The sequence below is a fragment of the Callorhinus ursinus genome, unplaced genomic scaffold (assembly GCF_003265705.2).
Source record: "Callorhinus ursinus isolate GAN/ISIS: 27379988/994484 unplaced genomic scaffold, GSC_fseal_2.0 scaffold4, whole genome shotgun sequence".
Lineage (NCBI taxonomy): Eukaryota > Metazoa > Chordata > Mammalia > Carnivora > Otariidae > Callorhinus > Callorhinus ursinus.
The window spans coordinates 136,440,516-136,467,451 of record NW_027397066.1 but is presented as its reverse complement, the minus strand read 5'-3'; the positions used below and the strand labels follow the sequence as shown (position 1 = coordinate 136,467,451).

General features: G+C 35.5%; 1 protein-coding gene and 1 non-coding gene across 3 annotated transcripts in view; both read left to right on the top strand.

Moving 5' to 3' along the window:
• Nucleotides 1-26,936, top strand: part of FSTL5 (follistatin like 5) — a 747,693-nt gene that overhangs the window by 510,449 nt on the left and 210,308 nt on the right. The window lies entirely within an intron of this gene.
• LOC112826297 (U6 spliceosomal RNA) lies at nucleotides 5,995-6,104 on the top strand. The gene has a single exon (XR_003208906.2). It is a non-coding gene; the product is annotated as a U6 spliceosomal RNA (small nuclear RNA).

Genomic DNA, 26,936 nt, shown 5'->3' with positions numbered 1-26,936 from the left:
TTTATCCTAGCAGCTAGCACCCGCATATTTTATTGCACCTCATTAATAGCATTTTTAGTTCCGACTTGGTTAGATTTTAGTTCTTTATTTCTCCAGAAAGGTTTCTATAATAACGTCCACGCTTTTTTCAAGCCCAGCTAGTATCTTTAAACTCATGATTCTGAACTCTAGGTCTGACATCGTACTAATGTCCATATTGAGTGGATCCCTGGCAGTCGGTACTACCTCTTGTTCTTTTTGTTGAGGTGATTTTTTTCCATCTTATCATTTCGTCCAGAGAGAATAGATGAATGAGAGAACAAAATGTTAACAGGGTAACAACGTCCCCTGAAAATATACTCTAAACAAATTAGAAAAGACCGGAAGCCCGGGGAAAAGAAAGGGAAAGAAAGAAAAAAGAAAAAGAAGAAGATAAAAACAAACAAAAACAGAACCAAACAAAGAGAATGTGATCAAATATGTTTAGGCTGGTGTATAGATCAGTGCCACACACTAGATTTTGTGTGTATTTTGGTCTGTTAGAAGAAAGTGCCTCCCAAAATCTTAAGGAAAGAAAAACTTATATATGTACAAAAATAAGGGTTGATACAATGAAGGGATGGAATATGACTGTAAAGATGAATATTATAAAAAATTTTATAAAAGGAATTGATAAGATAAGAAGTCATTTGAAAAAAGAAAGAAGAGGATTAAAAAAAAAGAAAAAAAAAGGGAGAGAATGTGATCAGGCAGGAGACTAGAACAAAGCCAAACACTAGAGATTTAGGGTATATTTTGATCTGTTAGAAGAAACTGTATCTCAAAGTTTTAAGGAGAGAACTATATATATATATGTATATATATATATATGCCAAAAATAAGGGTAACTACTATGAAAGGTTAGAATATGACTCTAAAAATGAAAAATAATTTTTTTTTTAAAAAGGGATTGATAAGATGTTGGTTGCAAAAGGGTAAAAGAAAAATTAAAAAAAAAAAACTTTAAAAGACTAAAGAATCATGGTAAAAAAGCCATGGATTCTATGTGCAGTATTCCCTTAGCTCTGGACTTCTGCCGTTCTCATTGATCGGTAAACTTGGTCTTGGCTGGCCTAGTCTTGCTGATCTTCTGGGGGAGGGACCTGTTGCCATGGTTCCCAAATGTCTTTGAAGGAGGCAGAATTGCCCCGCCCTTGCCGGTCTGGGCTAAGTAATCTGCTTGGGTTTGCTCTCCGGAACTTTTGTTCCCTGCAAGCTTTCGGTACAGCTTTGGAGGATGAGAATGAAAATTGCCGCCTCCCAATCTCTGCCCTGGAGGAGCCGAGAACTCGTGGCCCCACTCCTCAGTGCGCCACCAGAGAAAAGCAGTCAGTCACTCCGTCTCCCTGGTCTCCGGCCGCACTCCGTGCTCACCCAGCCTGTGACTGAGTGTTTCTATCTCTGGCACCCAACTCAGTGTGGAGTCTCCAAACCCAGCAGATCCCTGTGGTGTGCTCCCGTGCCACTTCTCCCAGGGGAGGAAGGGGAGTCTCCCCAATCTTGCCACTTGTTGGGTCCCTGCTGGAGGAGCAGTGGCCCGACTGTGCCGCGGATCACAGTTTATGGCAACCCTGAGCTGAGAGACTGTGCCTTGGCTCCGTCTCTGCAGCCAGCTTCCCTGCTCTGATACCTGGGAGCTCTGATGCACTCAGGCACCCCCAGTCTTTCTGTGACCCCAAGAGTCCTGAGACCACACTGTCCCACAAGGTTTCCAACCCCGCTTAGCCACTGGAGCGACATCCCTCAGCGGAGCCAACTTCTTAAAATTTCTGATTTTGTGCTCCCTGGCTCTAGCACTTGCCAGAAGCGGCCGACAGAGGCCCCCTCCCCCGCCGTCTATCCTCCCGAATTTTGCCTCGGATTCACTTTTCCGCATGTCCTACCTTCCAGAAAGTGGTCGCTTTTCTGTTCAGAGAGTTGCTGCTATTCTTTTCCTCGATCTCCTGTTGAGTTCGTAGGTGTTCAGAATGGTTTGATCCCTATTCTTCTGAAATCCTGAGAACAGATGAAATCCAGGTCTCCTACTCCTCTGCCATCTTGCTCCGCCCCTCCCCCGATTTGTTATTTTTTCTCTTTTTATTCTATTATATTGGTTTCTGCTCTTTATTTATTTTTCCCATCTAATTAATATGGGTTTAATTTGCTTATATATTCTATCTCCTTAAGGTGAGATCTTAGCTAATTCAGGTTAAATTTTTCATACTTTCCTATACACCATTTAAATCTACATGCACATATATGGGCCGCAACTCTAACATTTTGAAATCTTATACTTTAATTATTATTTAGCTTGAAATATTTTCTAACTTGTGTTTTCTATGGTCTAATATATATAATTTACTCATTATATATAATATTATATAATATTATATGATTTATATTATATAAATTTATATTTATGCATTATATATAATATTTTATATACTGTATAAACTTATATATGATATATATTACTTATGTGTTTATTTTCATCCAGAGGAACCTCTTCTAGCATTTTTTATATAGCAAATAAGCTAGCAATTAATTCTCTATTTTGTTTATCTGAATATGTCTCTACTTCTTCATCTATAAACTTTATTTTTACCAGATATATATTTCTGTGCTCACAATTTTATTTGCATTTCCTTTCATAATATAAAGATGTCATTCTATTGTGTTCTGGCCTCTTTTCCTTATTTCATGTTCTATCTAAAGAGAATGAAGTGGTCAATCCCATTATTGTTTACTGTATGTAGTGTGTCATTCCCCCTGCCCCTCCTGCCTGCTTTAAACATTTCCTCTTTATCTTTTAATTTCACAATTTGACTATAATGTGCCTGGGTATCATTATTGTTTGCTTAGCACTTATCAAGTTTCAGTTTGTTTAGTTTCTTGGATTCATAAATTGATATTGTCCTCCAAATTTGGGACCAATAAATATTTTTTTTCTAATTTATATTTCCTCTCTTCTCTCTGTTTGTATTAAAATTGCATATATTTTAACATTGATATTTTTTCCACAGGTCTCCAGCACCCTGTTAAATTTTCTTTAATGCTTTTTTCTCTTTATTTTTCAGAAAGCATGATTTCTATTTAAATACATTCAAGTTACTGATATTTCCTTAGGCATTACAAATCTGATGCTAATTCTATTCAGTGATAGTTAATAATTTAATTTTATTTGTTGACTTTCAGCTCTTTATTTTTTTTATTTGGAGTTTTTATTACATATATATGTATATATGTGTGTGTATATATATATATATGTTTATATATATGATTTCAGCTAGAATTATTTTTCTTACCATTCCTTATTTTCCTTTGAATCTTTGATCCTATTTATAATATCTTATGTAAAGTCCTTATTTACTTGCTGCAATATTTAGGTCATCTAAATATCAGTTTTTATTGACAGATTTTTTCTCCTGAGTTTGTCTTTTCTATTTGCCTATCTGGTTAATTTTTCATTGGATAGTGGACAATAAGAAAAATACATTATGGACACTCTGGATTCTTTTTTCTTCCTCTGAAAAGGGCTTTTTTTTTTTTTCCTAATAGGCAGATTACATGAGTAGTCTCAAATTCCAAACTCTCTTGCCTTAGGCAGTAGTGGAAAGTTCTGCTCAGTTTCCCCTACATAAGCATAGTTCAAAATGGGAGTTACTGAAGGGACTTAGACACAGGAAGAAACAATTGGCTTGAGAATGCAACTTAAGTATTGGAAACAGGGCATTTAAAAAAAATAGATATTGTAGCATTCCAAGTAAATATAAAAAGTCAAAACTAAGGTCGTAGTAAAGTGGAAAGTGTTATGTTGTGTTTGTTTTTTCTAGTTTTGCCTGCTCAGCATTTCTTTATCTTCTTAGATAGCCATCTCTCCTTGACTCTGTGTCCATGAATTTGGATGAAGTTGACCTCATCCTTGGTTCCAGATGAGCACACATAACTCAGTCTATTCATCAAAACATGCAGTCAACATCAAGCCCAGGTTTTAGATGAACTGATCAATCCATTGAGCTCTTTCCATTCTGCTTAGATTTATAAAGATATACCGCTGGGTCACATCTTCAGAAATTCTGTTATAGGAGCTATCAGGTGGATAGAGTCAGCCCGAAAATGAAAATATAATATTAAAAATCAGAACAGGGGTATAGAAACAACAAAATGCCAGATCTTGATGACATCCATTGATATCCAGGATCCATTTGTATCCAAAGCTAGAATTTCCAGGTGTTAACTTTGATATTAACAGAATATCTGAGAAAATGGAAGAAGGATAATGCAATGAAAATGCCCAAAAAACATTTTGATCAAAACAGTTAAAAAATAAAACAGAAATTGTCCCTGATTAGATCCACACATTGTCTTAACTAGGGGTTGAATATGACTACAAATAGCAGAAAATTCAAAAACCAGGGTCTTAAATAAAAAAAAAAAGGATGTTTGTCTTTCATAGCAGAAGTCAAGATTGGGCAGACTGGGAGTTGGAACAATTGATCAACTATGGCATCAGGAACCAGTCTTCTTCATTCCTCATTCTGTGCCTTCCTTTGTGAGGGTTGTTGCACTCTTGATATCAAAAGTGGAGGAGGAAGTGCTAACAAACTTCCTAATATCTCACTTGGATAACTGAATCTTTTGGCTAATTTTTAACTTTTGCTTCTAGATCTGGTAAAGCCATGATAAAAAAGGGCTTGACATGAACATTGCATAAGCCAATAAATTAGGGCTTTTAAACATGCTGGAGATAAAGGAGACATTTTAATTTTTGTAATTTGTAATTTTTATTTTTTAAAGATTTTATTTACTTATTTGATAGAAAGAAAGCACCAGAGAGAGAGAGAGAGCAAGCATGAGTGGGGGTGGGGGGCAGAGGGAGAGGGAGAAGCAGGCTCCCCACTGAGGAAGGAGGCGGATATGCGGCTCCATCCCAGGACCCTGGGATCATGACCTGAGCAGAGGGCAGACACGTAACCTACTGAGCCATCCAGGCACCCCAAAGGAGGACATTTTATAAAAGGAATGACAAAGGAAATATGAGAAAGTATAGATAAGAAAACTATTTCCTTTGTGGAAATGAAGGGGAGTTTTTGTTTGTTTGTTTTCCACTAAGAAAGGCAAAAAGGCAAAAGTATATGGAGTGGGTCTTAAAACTTATTATATGTTAAAAATCATCTCTGGGAGAGTTTAATTGTGAAGTGCTTTATCCCTTTCAAGATCTAATGAATAGCTGGGTTGGAAAAAGTAATTTATATTTTTAAAGAAGCACTCATTGAGATTCTGATATAAGTGATATGCAGATTACATTAAAAAAAAAAAACAGGAGTATGGGATGCCTGGGTGGCTCAGTTGGTTAAGTGGATGCCTTGGGCTCAGGTCATGATCCCAGGGTCCTGGGTTCGAGTTGGACATTGGGCTCCCTGCTCATCGAAGAGCCTGCTTCTCCCTCTGCCTGTCGCTCTCCCTGCTTGTGCTCTCTCTCTCTGACAAATAAATAAATAAAATCTTAAAAAAATAAAAACCAAACAGGAATATATTTTAAATAAGAGAGGAGAAAAGATACAAGAGCACATACATTTTCTCTGTAAAGTGGATAAAAATTTTCTATGCCTATTATGATAGTTTCACGAGTGAGGGTTGAAGCTTGAGAAAAATTTTTTAAAAAAGCTGTGTACACTGTGTTAGGAAATTCACAAGATGAATATAGCTTTGGTTAGATAAGTAGTGAATCAAATCATTCTGGTCCCTGTTTATCCGGTCACATGCTACAGTCTAGTGTCCACAACAATAAAATCAAAATAATTTGGTCTAAGAGTATTGTCGGATTATAATAATGCAAACTTGATTTCTTAAATATCAGGTGACCTATCTTAAAGAAATAAAAAAAAAACAAATAAGATGGTTCTAACTTTTAAACTTAAACTTGTTTATGCACATTCCTAAGGTATACTTTGCCCTGCAAACTACATAAATTTTAAACAGTAATGAATATGTAGAGTGCTCCCTTCAGCAGCACATATACCAAAATTGGAAAGATACAGAGAAGATTAGCATGGCTTCTGCATAAGGATGACGTAATGAATATGTAGAGATCTCAACATGAACTTCACAAATACAACCTTGGGGTTTATCCCCTGAAGATTAGATTAAAAAATAGAAAGAAGCAAATTATAGAAATATTAAGAAATATCAGTCCACATTTATAATATTTATAAAATAATAAGTGAAAAAGGAAAATATTGCTTTGATGAAGTAGCATTTTTGTTTTTTGTTTTTTTTACTTTAAAGATTTTATTTATTTATTTATTTAGAGAGAGACTAGGGGGAAGGGCAGAGGGAGAAGGAGAAAATCTCAAGCAGACTCCATGCCGAGCACAGAGTCGGACATGGAGCTCAATCTCATGATCCTGAGATCAAGACCTGAGCCGAAATCAAGAGTCAGTTGCCTAATCGACTGAGCCACTCATGTGCCCCAGTAACATTTTATTCTTAATTATGATATGAGTGCTGAGCTAAGGCAATATAGGACCTGTGAGGTCCTTCTCTGACCTTAACTAGATGTGTGATCTAAACTGAGATTTGGAGCCTCTTTCTTCTTTGTCAAATGAAAATGATAAACTTTCACATATGAGATTAGGTTTGTAAAGTGTTTAGTTCTCTCTACATGTTCTAACAATAAAGTAATAAAATCTGAAGATACACTTAGTAAAAAAAGAAAAAAAAAAGAAAAAGAAAGGGCAATAGAGAATTTGTTGCTCTTTTAAAAGTCAGATTACCAGGATAAGTAAGAATATGATTGCTGAGTAGCAGATAAAATCCAAACAATTTTAAAAGGTGGCTTAATAAAATAATTTTTATGAAAGGAAGCTAAGTGTGCTACATTTTTAAAAATGTATTGCTATGATAGCCTAGTAAAAACTTTATATACACACAATTATGGAAAATGTTGATGTTACCGGAAGTATACTGATAGTGTAAATATAGAAGCACTGAAGAATGGAGAATATTTGTACCATTTAGTTATAACGTTTATTAGATCTAATGAGGGTAATTAAATCCCACTGTCACTTATTTTAACATTTCTTACTGTGCTACATGGATTGATATGCTTATAAAGAAAAATTTAATAATATTTTATTAGATAACAAAAGTATTGCATAATTCTTTAAATATTTTTCATGTTTAAAGATTTTGATATTTAAAGAGGTAAAATAATCAGAATCTTTTTATCTTAGATATAACTGCATTTGTTTTTTGTTTTTGTTTTTTTTGTATGTAACATTTGTGTATAAATCTGGGAGAAAGGAGTATATGGATTATTAATTATTCAGGATACTTCTATCCTTTATTTATTTTACCTGATGACTTCATGTTTGTTGATTGATTACAGTTTCTATTAGCTCAATGAATCTGTCTAGTTGAGGTTCCATAAGAGATAGTAACAGACACCTGATTGGAATCCTGTATTTCAGTTGAAGTTCTCTTTTGCTCCCATATTTTTGAGATTGTCGACCATCAAATGATGAAGAGGTGTTGATGAGTATGTAGTGATTGTGAATACTTATTCCCTGGGGATAAACTTATTTTAAATATAGTGTATTTATAATGGATGGAATATAGAAATGATTTGTTATCAGAGTACAGGTAAAAGGCTTATTAATGAGAATAGACTGTTGGGATATAATTATAAAGATAATGATTATGATCACTTGCAATTTACCAGAAACTACATGTGCATGTATCATGCCACATAACATTTTTATTCTTACTAATCAGTGAAGCCAGTTAACTTGTGAAATGGAACCCAAGGGTACAGAATGGAATCCAAGTTTTTCCAGGGTTCTGATTTCAAACTCCTTGCCCTTGTCACTCTGCCAAATTCCTTCTTTGCTTCTACTGTAACGAATGCTTATTTTGTGTTGGATATTATACTACAAGATTTACTGATCAAAACTTATTTAATCAAATAAATTTGGTTTTACTAACCTTAGTTTAAAGGTGAGGAAACTGAGATTCAAGGAGCCCAACTTTCTCCGAGTTTAATAAGTTGCAAACAACAGTATTTTAAATAGCAATGAGTATAAGCCCATGCCATTTTTTTTAATTTAAGCACTCAGCTGTTTTCTTTCCTTAAGCATAAGAAGAATTTGGGAGTGTAATATATAAGGATTAAATAATAAAATGAACATAAAAATGATTCGATTAGTCAATGGTATATGAAATATAATTGAACTACATTGAGTTCATATTTTGCACATTTTGTTTATTTCTATTCAAAGTCCTCACAGAAAATTAATATTTTAAACATGACCTTCAGACTTCATTGTCTTTTCTGCATTCTCTATACTTATATTGTTAGTTCACCGACCAGATATGTCCCAGAAAAGTTACATGTGAAACAAAATTTGTACTTTATAATTTAAAAGATGCTGAGGGAATGTGTTCTTTAAAAGAGAGTTCAGATGAATATTTTTGAAATGTAAATAAAACTTTTTGTGTATGGGGGCATCTGCGTGGCTCTGTGGGTTAAGCATCTTCTTTCAGCTCAGGTCATGATCCCAGGGGCCTTGGATCTAGGTCCCAGTCCAGTTGGGCTCCCTGCTCAGTGGGGAGTCTGCTTCTCCCTCCGCCTTATGCTCACTCTCTCTTTCTGTCAAATAAATAAATAAAATCTTAAAAAAAACCCCACAACTTTTTGCATATGGATTTACCTGTATGTTTTCTTAAACTGTACTATTTAAAGAAGTTGTCAGGGAATTTGTCTTCTGTTCTCCCTGTTTTCCCACCCTACCCCTGGGTCTTCTTTTTTATCATCAACATCAACATCTAGTGAACACTTATATGATTAGGCCACCATGTTAAGTGTTGGATGCATTATACTAGATGCTGCATTAATGAATCATCACATATTAGTTTTGGTTTCCAAGAAATTCTGTGATTATGAGTTCAATAGATATAGTTTCCCTCAGGCTTGGTTAAAAGATTTGTTAGTACCTTAATTAGCTCCAAGCTGGTTTGAAATTCAGTACTCAATCTTAAGGTATAATTATTAAGCCATTTAAAATTAAAATAATAAATACTTATGTTATAGTTGCAGTGTTGCAGACATACTTGTAAGTATATTTTACAAATGGAATCATTCAATCTTGTAACATGGTGGTTATACTAATATTCCCATTTTGTAGATGATAATTCTGAGACAAGGAGAGGTGTGTGACTTGCCTTCATCACATAATTCTTGCTTTTATTATAGATTCTACTTCAACACCTTCCCCTTTGGCCCCCAGTCCCTGAATACTGTTAACCAGCTTCTCAGTTCAGAAGCAGGAATTCCCTCTGAAGATTTATAGCCTTATATGCCCTCATTGAAGTAATGCCCTAAAAAGATATTGTGTGTTCCCTACTTCCAATCTGCAAGTGAACTACATGACTTTTATCTTTGTTAAAAGAATTTGGAAAATCATATCACAAGTTTATGTTAATATGTCAGTGGCGCGCTAATAAATATCACAATGGTAGAACTCAGTAGGGTGGATTTCAAGCACCAAATTCATTCACCCTGGTCATACACTTAGTTCTGGTGAAGGGCAAAATAGAGAAATCTGACTTTTCTAGCCCTATAAAATGCCACTGGTTTTATTTTACTTTAAAATAAATCCTTGTTCTTTTATTACTTTGCCACTGAACTACGTACCATTTATTATCCTGAAAGCAGTAGGTATAAAATATTTTCTTTTGAAAAATATGGATACAACATTTCAATTTATTAACTTAAAATTACTTTTATGTATATCGTTTCATTGCTTTTCCTTTATTCTAAAGTAACATTAAAGTTGTACTTTGTTTTTTGATTTTGTATTTATTTTCTTCTCAAGTTTCCCAACTAAGTGAAATTCTGCGTTAGAAGTTAATTATTTGAAGGCACACAGTGTGAGGAATCTCTTTACTCTCTTGGCTTCCCACACTTTGCTGGTTTTATATTTGCCCTTCTGGCTGATCCTCAGTCTTCCTGTTTGCCAACTCGTCCTCCTCTAACAACCTCTAGATTTTGGCAGTGCCAGCTTTAATCCCCTTCTCTTGTCTCTAGATGAACTTATCCAGCCTAAAGTAAGTGCTGTGACATTTACAAAATTAACTCCAGTGTCTCTGGCCTTTGAGGCTTTGAGTTTCAGCATCTCTTTCTGGTCTTTTTTTTTTTTTTTTTTTGGCCCTTCCCATGGCTGGTTCTTTGTCAAGTTTATAGTTACGTTAGTAAGGTATGCCCTCTTGGAGATGCCTTGCATGACCATTCCATCAAAAGTAACTTTTCCAGCTTAATTTTTCCCTATAATTTTACGCTCAGAAATTAGCTCTTTCATGTGTTTACTGTTTGGTTCTCCTCACTGTAATTATGCTTCCTGATAGCAGGCGATTTTTTGGTTAGTTGGTTCACTTTTATATACACAGGACCTTGAATACTGTATAGTCCCTAATGGGTGTTTCATAAATATTTACAATGGATAGAAAAATTCATTTATAAAAAAAAACATATAACATATTGCTAATTCTTAGCTAATTTGCAATAGAGGCTAGAGTTACTATAACAGTGTATGTAGTAAGTTATAAATAACTATTTGTTAGATAAATGCATACAAGATTAAAAAAGAAATTTAAAGAAATTGAAATCGACACCTCCTGCTCCTGGTGGAGAGCCTGTATCTATCCACCCTCCAAGCTCCCCATGTGTCAGCTGAGGCTCTGTTCTAATCACGGCACCATTCATCTGTTCCGTCTCCCACATGCTGTTTCCCTCACATTCTCACAGGTATTGCTCCTGAGAACATTCCCAAAGGAGCCTCAGAGTGTATTCGTGGGGAAATCTGATCTAAGACCATTGCTTTTAAAGACGATACGAGCCCTGGAGACACCTGGATGGCTCAGTTGGTTGAGCATCTGACTCTTGGTTTCAGCTCAGGTCATGATCTCCTGGGGTGTGAGATCGAGCTCTGCGTTGGGCTCTGTGCTCAGCAGGGAGTCTGCTTGAAGATTCTCTCCCTCTGCCCCTCCCCCTACTTGCACACTCTCTCTGTCTCTCAAAAAAATAAATAAATCCTTAAAAAAAAAAAAAGATACACTCCCTACCCTCATGGAGTCCACACCTTGATGGAAAGTCACTCCATACGACACATTAACTATTGAGACATGTCCGAATGTCCTCAGACTCACGTGCGAGTTGTGGCCTGTGAGGGACTGGTCAGTGCCTTCGCCAGCCCTCTACAAAGCCTGTGTTGCTTTCAGGGAGGTGGGGGATCAGGTCACCTCAGCGCTGAGGTGTGGTGCTGAGCTGTGGCTGCCTGCCTCTCTGCCCACTGAAAAAAAGTGCCTTCTTCTCACTCCCCACTCCTCCCTCTCCCTACCTACTAAACCAGGAATGCTTCATCAGTGCAGAGAACAAATGGAAGATAACTTCCCTCCTTCTTCCTTGATGGCTAGGAAATCCACACTCAAGCTGATAATCTAAGAATCCCTAGGATTCTCCTCCCAACTGCAGCTGAGTAGCTGGAGCATCCCACCACAACCTTATATTTGTGCCCATTTGTCCAGCTGCATCAGGAAACCGCTCCCCCATTCTCTATCAGGCCAGGGCTGTGGCAAACCCTCTCACAATGTCACTTCTGTATTTTGCTTCTTTTATTGTATCCACTGGGGCTTCCTATGGCAGACACCTGCCTGTAGGTCATACCTTCTGAAAAAGAATCAAGCCTACCAGGCAAGGTTGGCTCAAGCTCTGGGCCCTGCTGCTTCCTAGCAGTGGGAAGTCGCCTCTCTGAGCCTCAGTTTTCTCATCTGTTAAATGAGGGTCATCTTGCCCACCACCCAGAAATTTTGTGAGGTTGCAAAAGGTGATCCACATCAGGTACCCACCACTGTCTGGCACACAGTCCCCACCATTTATACTCAAACCTGCCTTGCCTGCACCTGGGTTATGTGCCTATGTCCCATTTTCATCAGGCATCCCATCTCATGGAGTTTTAAAGACATCTAGGAAAAGGCATTTACCTTCTAGTGTTTAAAAGCCGCTTCCCCTACCCTGGCTTTCCAGGCATCTTAGAATGAGCATGGTATCCTCCAGAGTTCTGAATATCCCTCCTCCATTCTCTCTGTCCCCTCTATAGCCTCTGCTCTCATAATTTGACCTGGAGGTGTTTCTGCTGTTCATTCATCAATGGCTAAAAGCCTACCATACCTGACCATCATGGCATCTCTGGTCCAAATCATTGTTCTCGGTCAACACTTTCCGTGACCCCCAGCTCTCACTCGGGACCCATTATGTCATTGATGCCACACATGATGCATTTGATCTATATTTTCCTTCTAGTCCAACACATGGTCCTCACTTAGAAGATTGGTTATAATGGCTATCATATGTTCTGTGCTAGGCAAGGGCTTAAAAAAAAAAGTTCTTCTCAATTTTCTTGATAGAGTATTAAAGATTAAATTACAAAGAAAACCTTAGGTGATGAATTAAATAACTGACTGATATAGGAAGTTATATTTATATTTTTTTATCTCTTAATCTCACCTACTCTATCACCTTGGGAAAATTATTCAGATCTTTTGTGTCCATTTATTCCTTTATTTTTTAAAGATTTTATTTATTTATTAGAGAGCGAGCGAGAAAGAAACAGCATGAGAGGGGAGAGAGTCAGAGGGAGAAGCAGGCTCCCCACTGAGCTGGGAGCCTGATGTGGGACTCGATCCCAGGACTCCGGGATCATGACCTGAGCTGAAGAGAGTCGCTTAACCAACTGAGCCACCCAGGCGCCCTGTGTCCATTTATTCCTTAATAGAATAAATATGCTGAATTGAGTTATCTTACAAGTAATTTTACATATTTCTTTCATAACCTTAAAATTTAATTATGATGGCTATTTGGTCTTATGAATGAGAAAAGAGGCTATAGAAAATAGAAGACAGGCCTAGTCAATTTTTTATTGTATCTGCAACTGAAATTACTATGTAGAAACTATAGCACATAAAAATCTCCACAGAGAAAGTTCATCCACAACCAAAATATAAATGAAATAAATTACAGAAGAAATTGATTTAAGTTAGTAATTCTATATAAATATGAAAGCAAGCTGCCTTATCATTTCAAGAATGAAATTTGTGGCAGAGTCTTCATCTTCAATTTCAACCCCTTATCATTTGATTTCTAATTTAGGTTTCCACGACATGAGCAATGTGCTGTTCTCACTGAAATGATCCTCCCCACTCTTGTTTAAAGCAGTCCTGTAGTAGATTTGGGAAACCTGGATTGCATTTACTGACCTCAATCATGCAATCACCTCAAGTTTCTCAAATTTAGAGCAAAGTTGGGCTGAAACAGGGATAGAATCAGCTTCCTTCCGAGGCTGATAGCACATGTTGGGAAAGGAAAAGAGATATAACTGATTTTTGATGTTATACATGATGTACATTTCTAAATCATCTTTATCACTGCTGCCAGCTTAAGCGATCTATAATAAAATTGTAGTTCTATGATGAGAGCATATGTAAGTCTTACACATCCAACAGAGCACTTGACAATGTGCAATATGATTGACTCTAGAATATTATCCAAAAGAAGGAAAGCTGATATTCAACATTCTTAAGATTGCATATTGTTATCTATTTGTTATTAGGAAGAAGAGTTTCAACAAGCCAGTACACTTTTTAATTGGTGTAATACTTAGTGAGCCCAAGTTTACCTATTGAAATAAAAATTTTCTGACACATACATGTACTGCTCTGATAAGATCAACAAAATGATTATTTCAAAGTATAAACTGCAAGATATACATTAATATGAGAAGAGTACATTAGAAAACAGTTTTCCATGAGTCTCTAATATTTTTGCATGTCTTGTGAACAGAGGTACTGATGGTTTTTGTTCTGGCCTATATTTGTAAGGGTATTTAGGTAGTATACAGTCTTTGAAAACAGAAACAGTGTCTCCCTCCAGAGTTTAGGTTTGCTTACTGTCTGCAGCATTGACCTAGGCTGTTCTGCCTTGCTCCCGTAAGGCTGAGAGGGCAAGGGAAACTGATGCAAGAGTGAAGCTCATGCAGCTTGCTGCACCACCCATAAGAAGGACCTTTGTCTCTGACCCAGGAATCTCATGTCTTCTGCCAGCATTCATAAAACTAGAGCAGTCTTATGTATTAACTTGGAAAAAAATATTAGGCCATTCAAGTTCTTTCCTGACAGCTTGAACTGATATAATCCAGCAAGCTAACCACATGATATATCAGGATTGAATTTAATTTTGATAACAATCTTTAAATAAAATATTTGCCATGGAATCCAATGAAATCAATAATTTAAGTTTTAAGAATATTTGTTGGTTGTAAAACTGGAATGCTACAGCATAACACGATCTGATAAATCTAAATGGCAACACTTCATGATCTATCACTTAATAAAAAATCTAGTCAAAGGTAAAATAAACTTGTTTTCAGCATGGTATATTTTTAAAAAATGTTATTTATAATAAGTAATTTTCCAAATAAAAGCCCAATAAATTTTTAAAAAAGAGAAATTACTATTTATTTTTTTTTGGTAACACATTAAAATGCCCATTGCACACTTCCTATATGCCAGGCACTGTGCTACATGCTGGAGATATGTGGTGAACTATGCACTATCTGCCTTCACAGATTAAGACTATGGAGATCAATCATTAAAAGTAGTCACACAAAATTTAAAAGCTAATAGCAATTATACTAAAAATTAGGAATAAAAAGCACAGAGTGATATGACAGATTATACAAAGGGGACCTAATTTATGTTATCCAACAAGAGAATTAATGTAATATCTCAAGGATATATAGGAGATATTCTGGAAGGTGTATGCCAATCAATAGATATGAGGACTGCAGGGTGGAAAGGATCCTGGATTGCTGGAAAGAAACCAAAAGAGGCCTCTGTGGATAGAGCCTGATGGCAGGAGACAAGACTGGGGAAGCAATCAGATATTCTTTTTTGATATAAAATTTAAAACTCTCACATGACATTTTCTATTAGTGTATCACAGGTCTTTTTTCTCCTACAAATGTTAACAGGTGTGAAATGTTTTTATTTTTAAAAATATTTTATTTATTTATTTGAAAGAGAGAGAGAGTGTGTGCACGTGCACAAGCAGAGGGAGGGAAAGGGAGAGAGAGTCTGGAGCAGATTCCTTTCTGAGCATGGAGCCCGGGGAGGGGCTCAATCCCACCACCAGGAGACCAAGACCTGAGCTGAAACCAAGAGTCTGACGCTCAACCAGCTGAGCCACCCAGGTGCCCCTAGGTGTAAAATGTTTTTAACAGAGATGTACTAATTATTTGAGATTCATAGTCTCAAATGACTGTTTCCTTTCTCGTTTTTGATAATTTTAGAAATGTGTAGAAAGTTTCCAAATGAGGAAAGGCAGCTTTATTTCCAGTTACTCTTTTCTTTCCTATTTTTCTCTAAAGGTGAAATTATCATTTGAAAAACGGTTGATGTTGGAATGAACTGTTAGAAATAATTGTAAAGTTTTATTTCTTGTTACTTTAACAAGTTTACCTCCCATTTGGAAACCTGCAATGCATGCAAAGTTAGACATGTCAATATACAAACTATTAATTCCTTATCCTTAAGAGGATAATGGTCTCACATTTTATTGTAATTAACAAAGTGCTTTCCAAAACATCATTTCATTTTCATTTTCTCCACCATCTTTATTCAGGTCCTCAATACTGATTCTTTTTCTTTGTGATAAAAGGAAATTATCCCTTCCCATAGGACATCTGAAAAGACAGCTAGGCAGTCTTTGCCTGAGATTCAAAGTGGCTGGTAAAGAGGAGCTACCCAATAAACATTTCGGGAAAAAATAAATAGTCTTAGAGAAGGTAGTTAATGCTCTTCATTTTTTAAAGTCTTATTTATTCTTATCTCAGAAACAGATGGCATTAATATAAAAACGAGTCATTGTTTTCGAATAGGATCTATATTTTAGCAGTGGTGTGTGCAATTAGGAGAACAATACTTCCCCGTTTTCTCCTAACTTATTAAAGACAGCTGAGCCAATAACGGTGGTATCATCTAAGTGCACACAGAAGAAAGATTCGGTAATAAATGTCTCATATACACAATATTTCTTAACTACTCATGAAATCACAAGGTCCTTCACTGAAGGGCAAGAACTTAGTGAATGAAAAGGGGGTCATTTGGTTTTTACCATAAAATAATGAATATTGTTGGCAGCAGCTTCTTGATATATAATGGGTTATCTTCATTTAGAAGAAAAATGGGTAACATCCACGAAGTCATAGAAAAAACCTGTTTTGAACGACTGACAAGTCTTTACTTCCAAAATAAACTCATTCGTCTTTTTTTTTTTCCAAAAAACCTTTATTTAGGGTCTGGAAACAAAATTATTTTCAATTCAGAGCATAGCAATTAAATAGGCATTTACAAAAGAGAGAAATATGTGTCAATAGGGCTGAGTACATGGATTCTATGGAGTGTTATGTACAGGTACTAATAATCAGAAAGTAAACTTTGCAACATGGATATTGTATTTTAAACATTTTTTTAAGATATAAAAAAATGTTACAGACAAGTGCATAAACCACAAATTTAGAGCTTGATGAGTTTTCACAAATTGAAAATAACAATGTCACTAGCTCTGGGATAGTTTTGAATTTATTCTCTGTATTTTATCTCCTTCTCTTCCCTTTATTGGTGAATGATTAGGATAGAATATGTGTGTAGTGCAAAACAGGTGGCTTGCAGTAGACCAGACAGCTGACCATTTGTTTTCCTAATTTGTCATTTTTCTTGAGAAAATTAATGTACTAGTTATTGATGCATTGTCTCTCCTCTCTAATCACCCTTAAATGACAACTCTGCAATAATATATGTGTAAACATTTCTCCTGTGGCAGATGGCATGCTTTGTTAGTAGAGAAGACTAGAAGAACACTAGAGTAGGAAGGTTTCTCTTCCAAGTTCTGGTGTGTATTTCTTGGCGACTCCTGCACTATGTGCAAATTTCTTAGTGCCTAGCCTTCATGCAACTCCTAGCTTAGTTCCTTGGCTCTAAAAGTTGTGATTTATAGCAGCTCATGGTAGTTCCCATGGGCAGATTTCCCCAGCAACACCATTAAGTGGCTTTTCAGTAGGGGATTCCAGCAGGGTACATCCTGCGAACATTTTGTCCTCTAGAAGTTTTAGAGCTTCAGTGAATTTTTCTACTCTCTAATGACATTAGATTAATGTCCATAGACATCCCCACCCTCTACAAAGAGGTCTGGGTGTCAACAGTGCAGGAGAGGAGTCTCTTCCTTAGGCTTCCTATCTCATCTCTTGGAGCAATGGTTGCTCGTAATCTGTTATTCCCATGTTGTTTAGAATACGCTTTACTCAGTAGATAATCACCCATTACTCTAATTCACTGTTACAGTTAGGAATTTCCAATTGAAATTTCCATGCTCAAATTATTGTGTGGTTTCTGCTTCTTGATTGGTTTTTGAATCACAAGCTTGCTTTCTTCTGGTTCCCAGAATTCTTCTGATTCAAGACTGATGATTCATGGAAATAATGTTAAGTGGATTTTCGCATAACATTATTTGCTGATTTAATCAAAGAAATTTAAAATATCTATCAATGAATATTAAACGGAATTTAACTGAATATTAAAATCAACCCATGGGGCGCCTGGGTGGCTCAGGTGGTTAAGCGACTGCCTTCGGCTCAGGTCATGATCCTGGAGTCCTGGGATCGAGTCCCATGTCGGGCTCCCTGCTCAGCAGGGAGTCTGCTTCTCCCTCTGACCCTCTTCCCTCTCGTGCTATCTCTCATTCTCTCTCTCTCAAATAAATAAATAAAATCTTTAAAAAAAATCAAATCAAATCAAATCAACCCAAGAAGTTATTGGGAAGATAATTATCAAAATTCCATTGAAAGTAAGATGTGAATACTATTGAAAAGAAAATGATTGGAAATGAATATTATTTAGGTACAAATACCAAGAGATGGTTAGTTTTATAATTTAAATAGTATCATTTTCTGTTAAGATTGTATGTGTTTTTTATTTATATATGCTCATACAATTAATTGATTGTTATTTGCAATAGATGACCGAGTGGTCCAACTTTCCTTGGTCAGGCAAAGAGAACTCTCATTTTATGTTGGAGAATCCATATTGTTACATCACTTCTCTGATTTTTCTTAACTTCTCTGGTAGATCAATCACTCTTCTACATTATACATATTTTTTTTTCACCAGAGAGTTGATACTTTTGAGATTCTCAAAAATCTAGGAGAGTTGCCATTTCTTAATGATGAGTATATCCTTTTTTTTTTTCTTTCCCTGACAGCCTTTAACATTTCTCCTTATCGTTGGTCTTCAGCAGTATCATATATTTCTCGGTTATCTTTTAAATTTGTTATTTTTGGAAAATTCCTTACTATTCATTTGCAAGCATTTTTCTCTCCATTCTTCCTCTTTTTTTTTTTTTTTTACCTTCTAAGATTCCCATTACACATATTTTAGACTGATATCGGCCTATATCTCTTGGATGCTCAGTTCTCTCTCTCTCCTTTTTATTTCACTAATTTCCTGTGTATGTTTCCATTTGAGTGAAATCTATTGACCTATATTCAAGTTCACTGAGTCTTTGGATGTGTCGTGAATACCGATGAGCCTGTCAAAAGCACTCTTCATCTCTTTTACTATGTGTGTGTTTAAATTTACTTCCAGCACGTCCTTTGACACTTTTTTATTGCTTCTATTTCTCTGCTGAAATTACCCATCTATTCACAAGTGTCTTCAAGTTTTTCCCCTAGAGCCTGTGAAATACTAATCATAGTTATTTTATCCCCTAGCTGATTTTCCTAACATAGATTTATATTTGGGATTAGCTCTATTGATTGTTTTGTCTCTCAACAGCAGATTATTTTTCCTTTCAATTTTGCGTGCCTCATAATTTTTAGTTGAAATCCACATAGTTCTGTGTGGGGTAGTAGAGACCAGGGTAAACAGTATTTATGCCTGGAAATAAGCATGACTCTTTCTCTGCTAGACTTTCATTGAGGAGCCATGTTTCAATTTTGTTGGTTGCTATGATTACCCTCAGTGCACCACCAACTTCAAGCCCCTCTAGGGGCACCTTTTGGTTAGGGTGGGAGCTAGACTGATTATCTGAGAAAATTCTTGATTGTGTTCAGTCCACCCTCACTTCTGGATTTTTCCTGTGAGCTTGTGCCTCAGAGTAGCTGTCTCTCCATGCTCTTGTCCCTCCATTAGTAGTATTCAGTTATTGCGTTATTGCTTATTTCCTGGTTCTTGGTAGCCTAGGTGGTGAGGAGCAAGAAAGAATTCTATATTTTTTTCTCATTCAACCTTAGCTTTTGGTTGTTCATGTGTCTCTGAGTCTTTTGAGCTGAGTTTTCTTGGTGATCCTCCCTGCCCCCAGTGGTTAAAGATCTTTAATTTTCTAGAAGTAGGAGGATTTCTTGCCTTTCTCCCTTTCCCAAACCCATAAGTTTTCATGCACTGGAAGTGACAGGATTTGCTGCCTTTCTTCAGCAGTTTAAAACTTTATCCCACTGGGGAGAAGACTCCAGGCAAGAATTGTTGATTTTTTCCTTAGCCGCAGAACTACATTATGTTACACAACATCAGAACTGCACTTTGAAGGATACTTTCCCTGATCTCTACCGCCTCCCAGTCTTTTTCATAAGCAAATAGTGAGGGCCAAGGAGAAGAGGCTACAACTGTTTGTTCTCCCAGGGTTTTATACTCACACTTGTGTATGTTCAGCTTTTAACAACCCATTAAAAATCAGTTCATTTTTTTTTTTAACACTCATTTGTATGGCAGCCTTGTTTTCTTCCAGCGCTGGGGTCTAGGTGGGTGATTGCCTGTGCCTTGTCTCTTTCTGGAGGCTCACTCCATCTTAATCAGATTTTACCCTAGTCAGTTGCCTTTGAAGTCAGCACTCTGATGGGTTCAAGAACACAGGATGATTTTACAGATTGCTCAGCTTCTTATTGTTTGGGTAGATGTGACACTCTCCATTTCTCTATCCTAAGATGGAGCCAGACCTTTATAATATACATTATTAATTCACTAATTATATCAAAGTCACCAGGATTCCAGGTACCTTTGGTATTATGTTATTAATATTTTTCATGAAACCAAAATAAAGATTGGTTCTCTTTCAGAACATGCCAGAATATAGTTTAACATCTAAATGTTTATTTTTTCCATAAAAATTTTAAGAAGTAAAATTCTAGTCTATTTAGAGTAAATAAGAGACTTGGAACTTTCTACATATATTTAGGGAAGCTATATATTTTGAGGTACATGATTTAAGGTTTAGTAGAATTTTTTATAGAATTGGTTGTTTTATATTTCAATATTACACATACCCAAGGGTGTATACAACTTAAAGTAAAATAATGCACTGGTAATTATAGACTCAATAACCATTTAGAAAATACAGCATTAGCAATAAATTTGAAGCCCCTCCCTATTATAGGCTTCTCCCTATAATAGGCTCCTCCCTCTTATAGTCTCCTTCTTCTTCTGTAGATATAACTCTTACCATGAGTTACATGTTAAGTAGTCCTTTGCTGTTTTTTTAATTTTTTATGATAAATGTATATAATATATATATTCCTAAAATATAATTTATTTTTGCATGTTTTGAATTTTATATAAATTGAGTCATATTGTATTTTACATATATATTTGCCATTGTGTTTGAAGATTCATCAATACTTATGCCTGTATCCATAAAGCATGGACTTTCACTTTTTTTTTTTTTTAGATTTTTTATTTGAGAGAGTGTAAGCAGTGGGACGGAGAGGGACAAGCAGACTCTGTGCTGGAGCCCCATGCAGTGCTCAATGCGGGGCTCGATCTCAGGATCCTGAGATCATGACCTACACCAAAATCAAGTCAGCAGAGGCTTAACCGACTGAGCCATCTAGGCGCCCCTTTAAAGAATGGACTTTCAGAACTTGGACTCTAGAGTCAGATGGCCTAGTTTTGAATACTGAATCATTAACTAAAGAGTCTTCATAGATAAGTTACTTCTTTTTGACTTCTGTTTCTTTGTGTGTAAAACATAGTACTGCCAAAATATAATTAATATAATCAGGGGTGGTTCAGTGTTATATGACCTTGAAGTTTTAAAGCACCTACATTTTGAAGGTGCTCTATTTAAGAAATTGAATACAAATTATAAATAGCAATTAGATACGAACTTAAATGTTTATTACAATAAGAAATCACAGAAAATTCAATATATTTGTAAATTTTACAGAAACACATAACAATATAAACACATCGTAGGGCTGCTTTCAGATCCTTGGTAAGGGCTTGAACAAATGAGGGGCTCTGAAACTTAATCTTTCTCAGCTTCATGGCAAATCTGACTCCATATATATGTAAAATCCTTTGAATAGTAGTTCTATAAAAATGATAGATGTTTTTAATTTATCTTATTACTTACTATTATATTACATCAATGGAAAATTTTTGTAGGTCTCTTTCCTTTTTTTATTGAAGAATGATTGAGATGCAATATTGTATTAGTTTCAGATGTACAACATAGTGATCCAATATTTATATACATTACAAAAGCATGACTACAACAGGGCTAGCTACCAGCTAGCGCCATATGAAGTTGTTACGATATTATTGACATATATCCTATGTTGTGAATTATGTCCTCTTGCTTTATTTATTTTATAACTGAAGTTTGTGCCACTTAATCCGCTTGTCTCCCATCTCCCTCCCCTCTGGCAACCATCAGTTTGCTTTCAGTATCTGAGTCTGTTTCTGTTTTGCTTTATTTGTTCATTTGTTTTTTTAGATTCCACATATAAGTAAAGTCATATGGTGTTTGTCTATCTCACTCTGACTCATTTCACTTAGCATAATGCCCGCTAGTTTCATCCATGTTATTACAAATGGCAAGATTTCATTCTTTTTAATGTCTGAGTAATATTCCATTGTATATGCCTACTGCATCTTCTTTATCCATTTCTCTATTAATGGACATTTAGGCTGCTTCCATATCTTAGTGATCGTAAATATGCTGCAATAAACACAGGGATAGATATATCTTTTCAAATTAGGGCAGGATTATTTTCTTCAGTGAAATAAAATACGATTAATCTAATTATTTGCATATACATCAAATAATACTGTTACACATGGTTTTCATAATTTTGGTTTTGGTTTTCTCACCAAAGAATGCAGTCACTTGACTTTTTGTTTGCTTATTAACTGGAAATAATAATTTCAGTCCACATTAGGTTACTTATTGTCTAGTGTATCTTTTTTAAATTAACACACAAAATGGCCTACTTCAGGAAAAAAAAAGATTTGAAAATAATGTATTTAACAAATTAAATTTATATTATTGAATTTTATATTTCACTGTTGTATTTATTGATGATAGATTAATATCTACTAGGCTAGTGTGAAACTTCCGGTTTTAGAAAAATCACATAAATCATGAGATAATAGTACTTAGTCAATTTTAATATGTAGATGTTTGCTTAAATTACTTTACTTGCTATTTTATGAAAATATATTTTGTATGCATAAAAAGCTAGGAAAATAGCTTGCACAAGATTACGAAGTAAAAGCACACTAGCATAATCAACATTACAAATTATTGTAATGTGAGTATATATCAAAGCAATGGATATTACATAGAAAATCTCATTTAGAGTATAATAACACTGGTACCATGCAATTTAGAACTGTGGAGAACATTATATGAAATAGGAAAGTAAGTTTTAAATTTCAAATTTACCATTTTTTAATGGATGGGATTTTCTTTCAGATTGGAACAAACGCTCGTGGTTAAATACAGGCCTGAATTTCAGCTGTTATGTTCTGGTATAATCATCCATGATGTGTGCTGCCTTGCATATTCAGAGTGATCAAGGCTTGTCATTTATAGGTTGTTAAATCCTTTAATTTTTACTCTTACATAATTGATTATAGACAATAGTAGCCATAAACTTTTTTGAAATTTTAGAAATGTGCTAGATTTTTTTTAACCACAGTACTCTTCTTACTGCTTTGAAAAGAATGTAAACAATCAACTCAACAAAATAAATGATTTCGTTTTTTTCTATTGACTTTCCAGACATCAGTCCCTTGAGGCAACTTTTTAATTGTGTAGAAGCTCATAAAGATTTAATCACTGAAGAAATATTTATGGAGTGTCTATTGGCAGCACGATTATAAAGGTGTAATGGGGTTCCAGAATAAATGCAAGGTTTTGTTCCTGAATTCAAAGACGGTCTATTTTAAGGCCATAATTCTCAATCATGGCTGAGTATCAAAATTGCACGTTTGATTTAATCTATTTAAGATTAGAAAAATGCTGAGAAAATGAAAGATTTAAAGATTAGAAGTGCTGAATCAGGATGGAGGTAAAGAGTAGGATTGATGTATCTGTATATGTATTTTATATATAGTGTATATACTTATATATATTCTCAAAATGTATATTAAAAAGAACTCAAAGGTAATTTTGAGGTTTGGCTAAAATAATGGAGAATCTGGAAAAAGGAAGATATGTTAAGAATTATGTAATAAAGGGGGGTAGTTCAATTCTGCAGTAGTTGCATTCTGCACTAGACCCCTCACTTCGGTGGTGTCTTAGTCCATTGGGCTTCCATAACAAAATTGTACAGACTGGATGGCATAAACAACAGGAATTTACTTCTCACAGTTCTGGGGCTGAGAAATCAAAGATCAAAGCACTACCATATTAACGCACTGCTGAGATCCATGTTTCTGGTTCATATCCCCTGGCTTCTCCCTATGGCTTGAAATAGTGGAAAGGGTGAGGGATATATGTTGGGTCTCTTTTAAAAGAGCACTTAACCCCGGGGCCCCTGGGTGGCTCAGTCCTTAAGCGTCTGCGTCTTCGGCTCAGATCATGGTCCCAGGGTCCTGGGATCGAGCCCCGCATTGGGCTCCCCGCCCAGCGGGAAGCCTGCTTCTCCCTCTCCCACTCCCCCTGCTTGTGTTCCCTCTCTCGCTGTGTCTCTCTGTCAAAAAAATAAATAAACTCTTAAAAACTAACTAAATAAATAAATAAGAACTAATCCCATTAACAAAGTTCCACTCTCGTGATTCAATCACCTCCCAAAGGCCCAATCTCCTTATACCATATTAGGCATATTAGAATTTCAATACATGAATTGAGAAGAGGATACAAACATTCAGACTGTAGGAGTTGGTAACCCCAAAATTAACATCAGAATATTTCAGTTTTCTTATATAAAATGGGACTAACAGTAATGCATTTGAAAAAGATTGTATAAAGGATGCAGTTTGGTAATTTATATAAGTTATTTAGCAAAGCACTTTACATATTTAAGTGCTCAGTAAATATTTATTGGGTTTAATGTTAGTGTAGTGAGAAGATCCATGCCTTACTCAGAGAGATGAGAGAATATTAAAGTCTTGTTTCTACAGAAAAGCTGTCTGAAAAGGTGATTATAAAATTGTATATTGAAAGAAATTGAGACTGGAAGATTTTGCTTCCATTTAGAAGAGGAAAAAAAACATAAACAAAGATATATAAACTAGAAGGGGGTCACACATATGCTAATTTAGAAAATATTCTAAGTTAAAGCAATTTCATATTGCAGAATAACACATAGCAATAAAAAACTTTAAATAAACATTCTCAAGGTTATATTCTCTGGTAATTTTCATATCATCATGAATCTTGATTATAGTAGACAGGGAAGAGTCATGTTTTCTAGACTATGTAGAACAACGTATGGAAGAGCTGTTTATTTCAGATTTGATGGAGATTTAAAAAAGTATTTTTTGAAAATATACTTTACAAGGCCTATTTATAGTTTGGCATACATGAATATAAAAATAATTGCAGATAGCAAATATGCTTTGGGTTTTTACAATTACTTCCAGTTATTCTTGTCCAGTGAAGGGATTCATTTTTGTTCTGATTTGGTCTCCGAGATTTGTTCTGCCTGCGATGAATTTTTTTTATATGTGCTTGCCCCCCTGCCTGCTTGTCTACCTTATACACACTGATTATCTTACTAACATATCTTAGGTTATCAGTCATTACTTTTGGGTCATAATCTTCTGTAAAATATTTTGTAACTCTAATCATTATTAGTTGATTTCTACAGAAGTTTGGCTTTTCCACATTTTATCCTGTTGCATGTCGACTGTCTACTTCAGTGTTAACCAGAATCACAGTTTCAGTCTTTATATTTGGCATTTCCATTCTCTAGCCAAAGTGTGCTGCCCTAAGAGCGAGGAGTGTTTTTAATGGCGGCCTGCAGTGATGTAGGGAGTTTTACCACACATGTGTATCACATAGCGACTCTCCTGTTGGGGTTCAAGTTCTAAATCCTCTCCTATTGTGCAGGTCGTGAGACTTGCCCTGTAGCTTTGTGAAAGCTCCCCCTGGCAGCTGTAGAAATGTGATATGATTAATTTTATATGATGTCAAGGAATTTTATTTTATTTGACAGTTATTAAGGAAATATTGTTCTTCAGCTAAATGATTTGATGGCCAAAGCATAGAGTATGTTTCTTCCTTCTTTCCTGCCACTCCTTCTCTTCACCTTCCCCCTTTCTCCTCCTTCCTGCACCCTTCTCCTTATTCTCATTCTTATTCTTCTCTCCTTCTCTCACTCCCTCTTTCTGTCTCCTTCCGTCTCTTTCTGTCTTGACTGAGAAAGCATTTTCCTTATTTTTGGGCCCAGGTTCAATAGCTTCATAGTAATTTTCTCGATTACAATCAATCTGTATGAGTATCAGTTAGAGGGAAGCTATTTTTAAAAGAAATGCACACACACACACAAAGAAATGCACATGGTATGAATATAGGTAAAATCAGAAACATACACGGTATATTTTTTGAGCACTGCTATGCGAATATTGGTAAGTCACTAGGTACTATGATATTTTAAAGATACAAGGATAAAAAATTTTATTTTTTTTCATTTTATTTATTTATTTACTTTTATTATGTTCAATTAGCCAACATATAGTACATCGTTAGTTTTTGATGTAGTGTTCAACAATTCATTAGTTATGTATAACACCCAGCGTGCATCACAATTACAAGTGGGGAAGGGGGTTTCCTGACCAAATGCTGCTGATACAATTAGTTATGATTTAGGAAAAAAGTAAAGATGAATGCTCACTTCTTTAAAAGATAAAAAGGAAATGTTAAAGGATTAAAATGTAATTTTATAAACATAAAGAAATGAGAAAGAAATGTTGGGAAATATTTCTATTAAATCAGCATAAAAAACCTTTCTAATCATAAAGGTGATATAAGGAATGAAATAATCTTCAAATTATTCTACACAAAAGATAAAGAATGCATTAAAAATTTGGGGAATGAACATGAAAAATAGCAAACTCCAAAGTTAAAAGTTGGAAGAAACAATAAACAAGCAATTCTTTTTTTTTAAGATTATTTGTTTTTTTTAGAGAGAGAGAGAAAGAGCACACAAGCAGGAGGAGGGACAGAGGGCGAGCGAGAGAGAGAATCTCAAGCAGACTCCCTGCTGATCATGTGGGGTTTGATCTCAAGACCCTGAGATCATGAACCAAAATCAAGAGTTGGTCTCTTAACTGACTGAGCCACCCAGCTGCCCCACCAAACAATTCTTAAAGGGTAAATCCTAATAGTTACCATATATATAAAAAAACCTTTTAGTAGTATTTGTAGTAGAGGATGTTGAAAATTTGCCAATTACATCTTGAGAAGAGTGAGTACAACAGCACCCTTAACAGTCATCACCATTTTCTGCTGCTGAGAAAGAGAAGAGACACGGCTGTTGACTTATTTTAAATGCTGTTGTCTTTTGACTTAAGCCTCAGATCTATTAGCTTTCCTTCTTTCTTTTCAATAT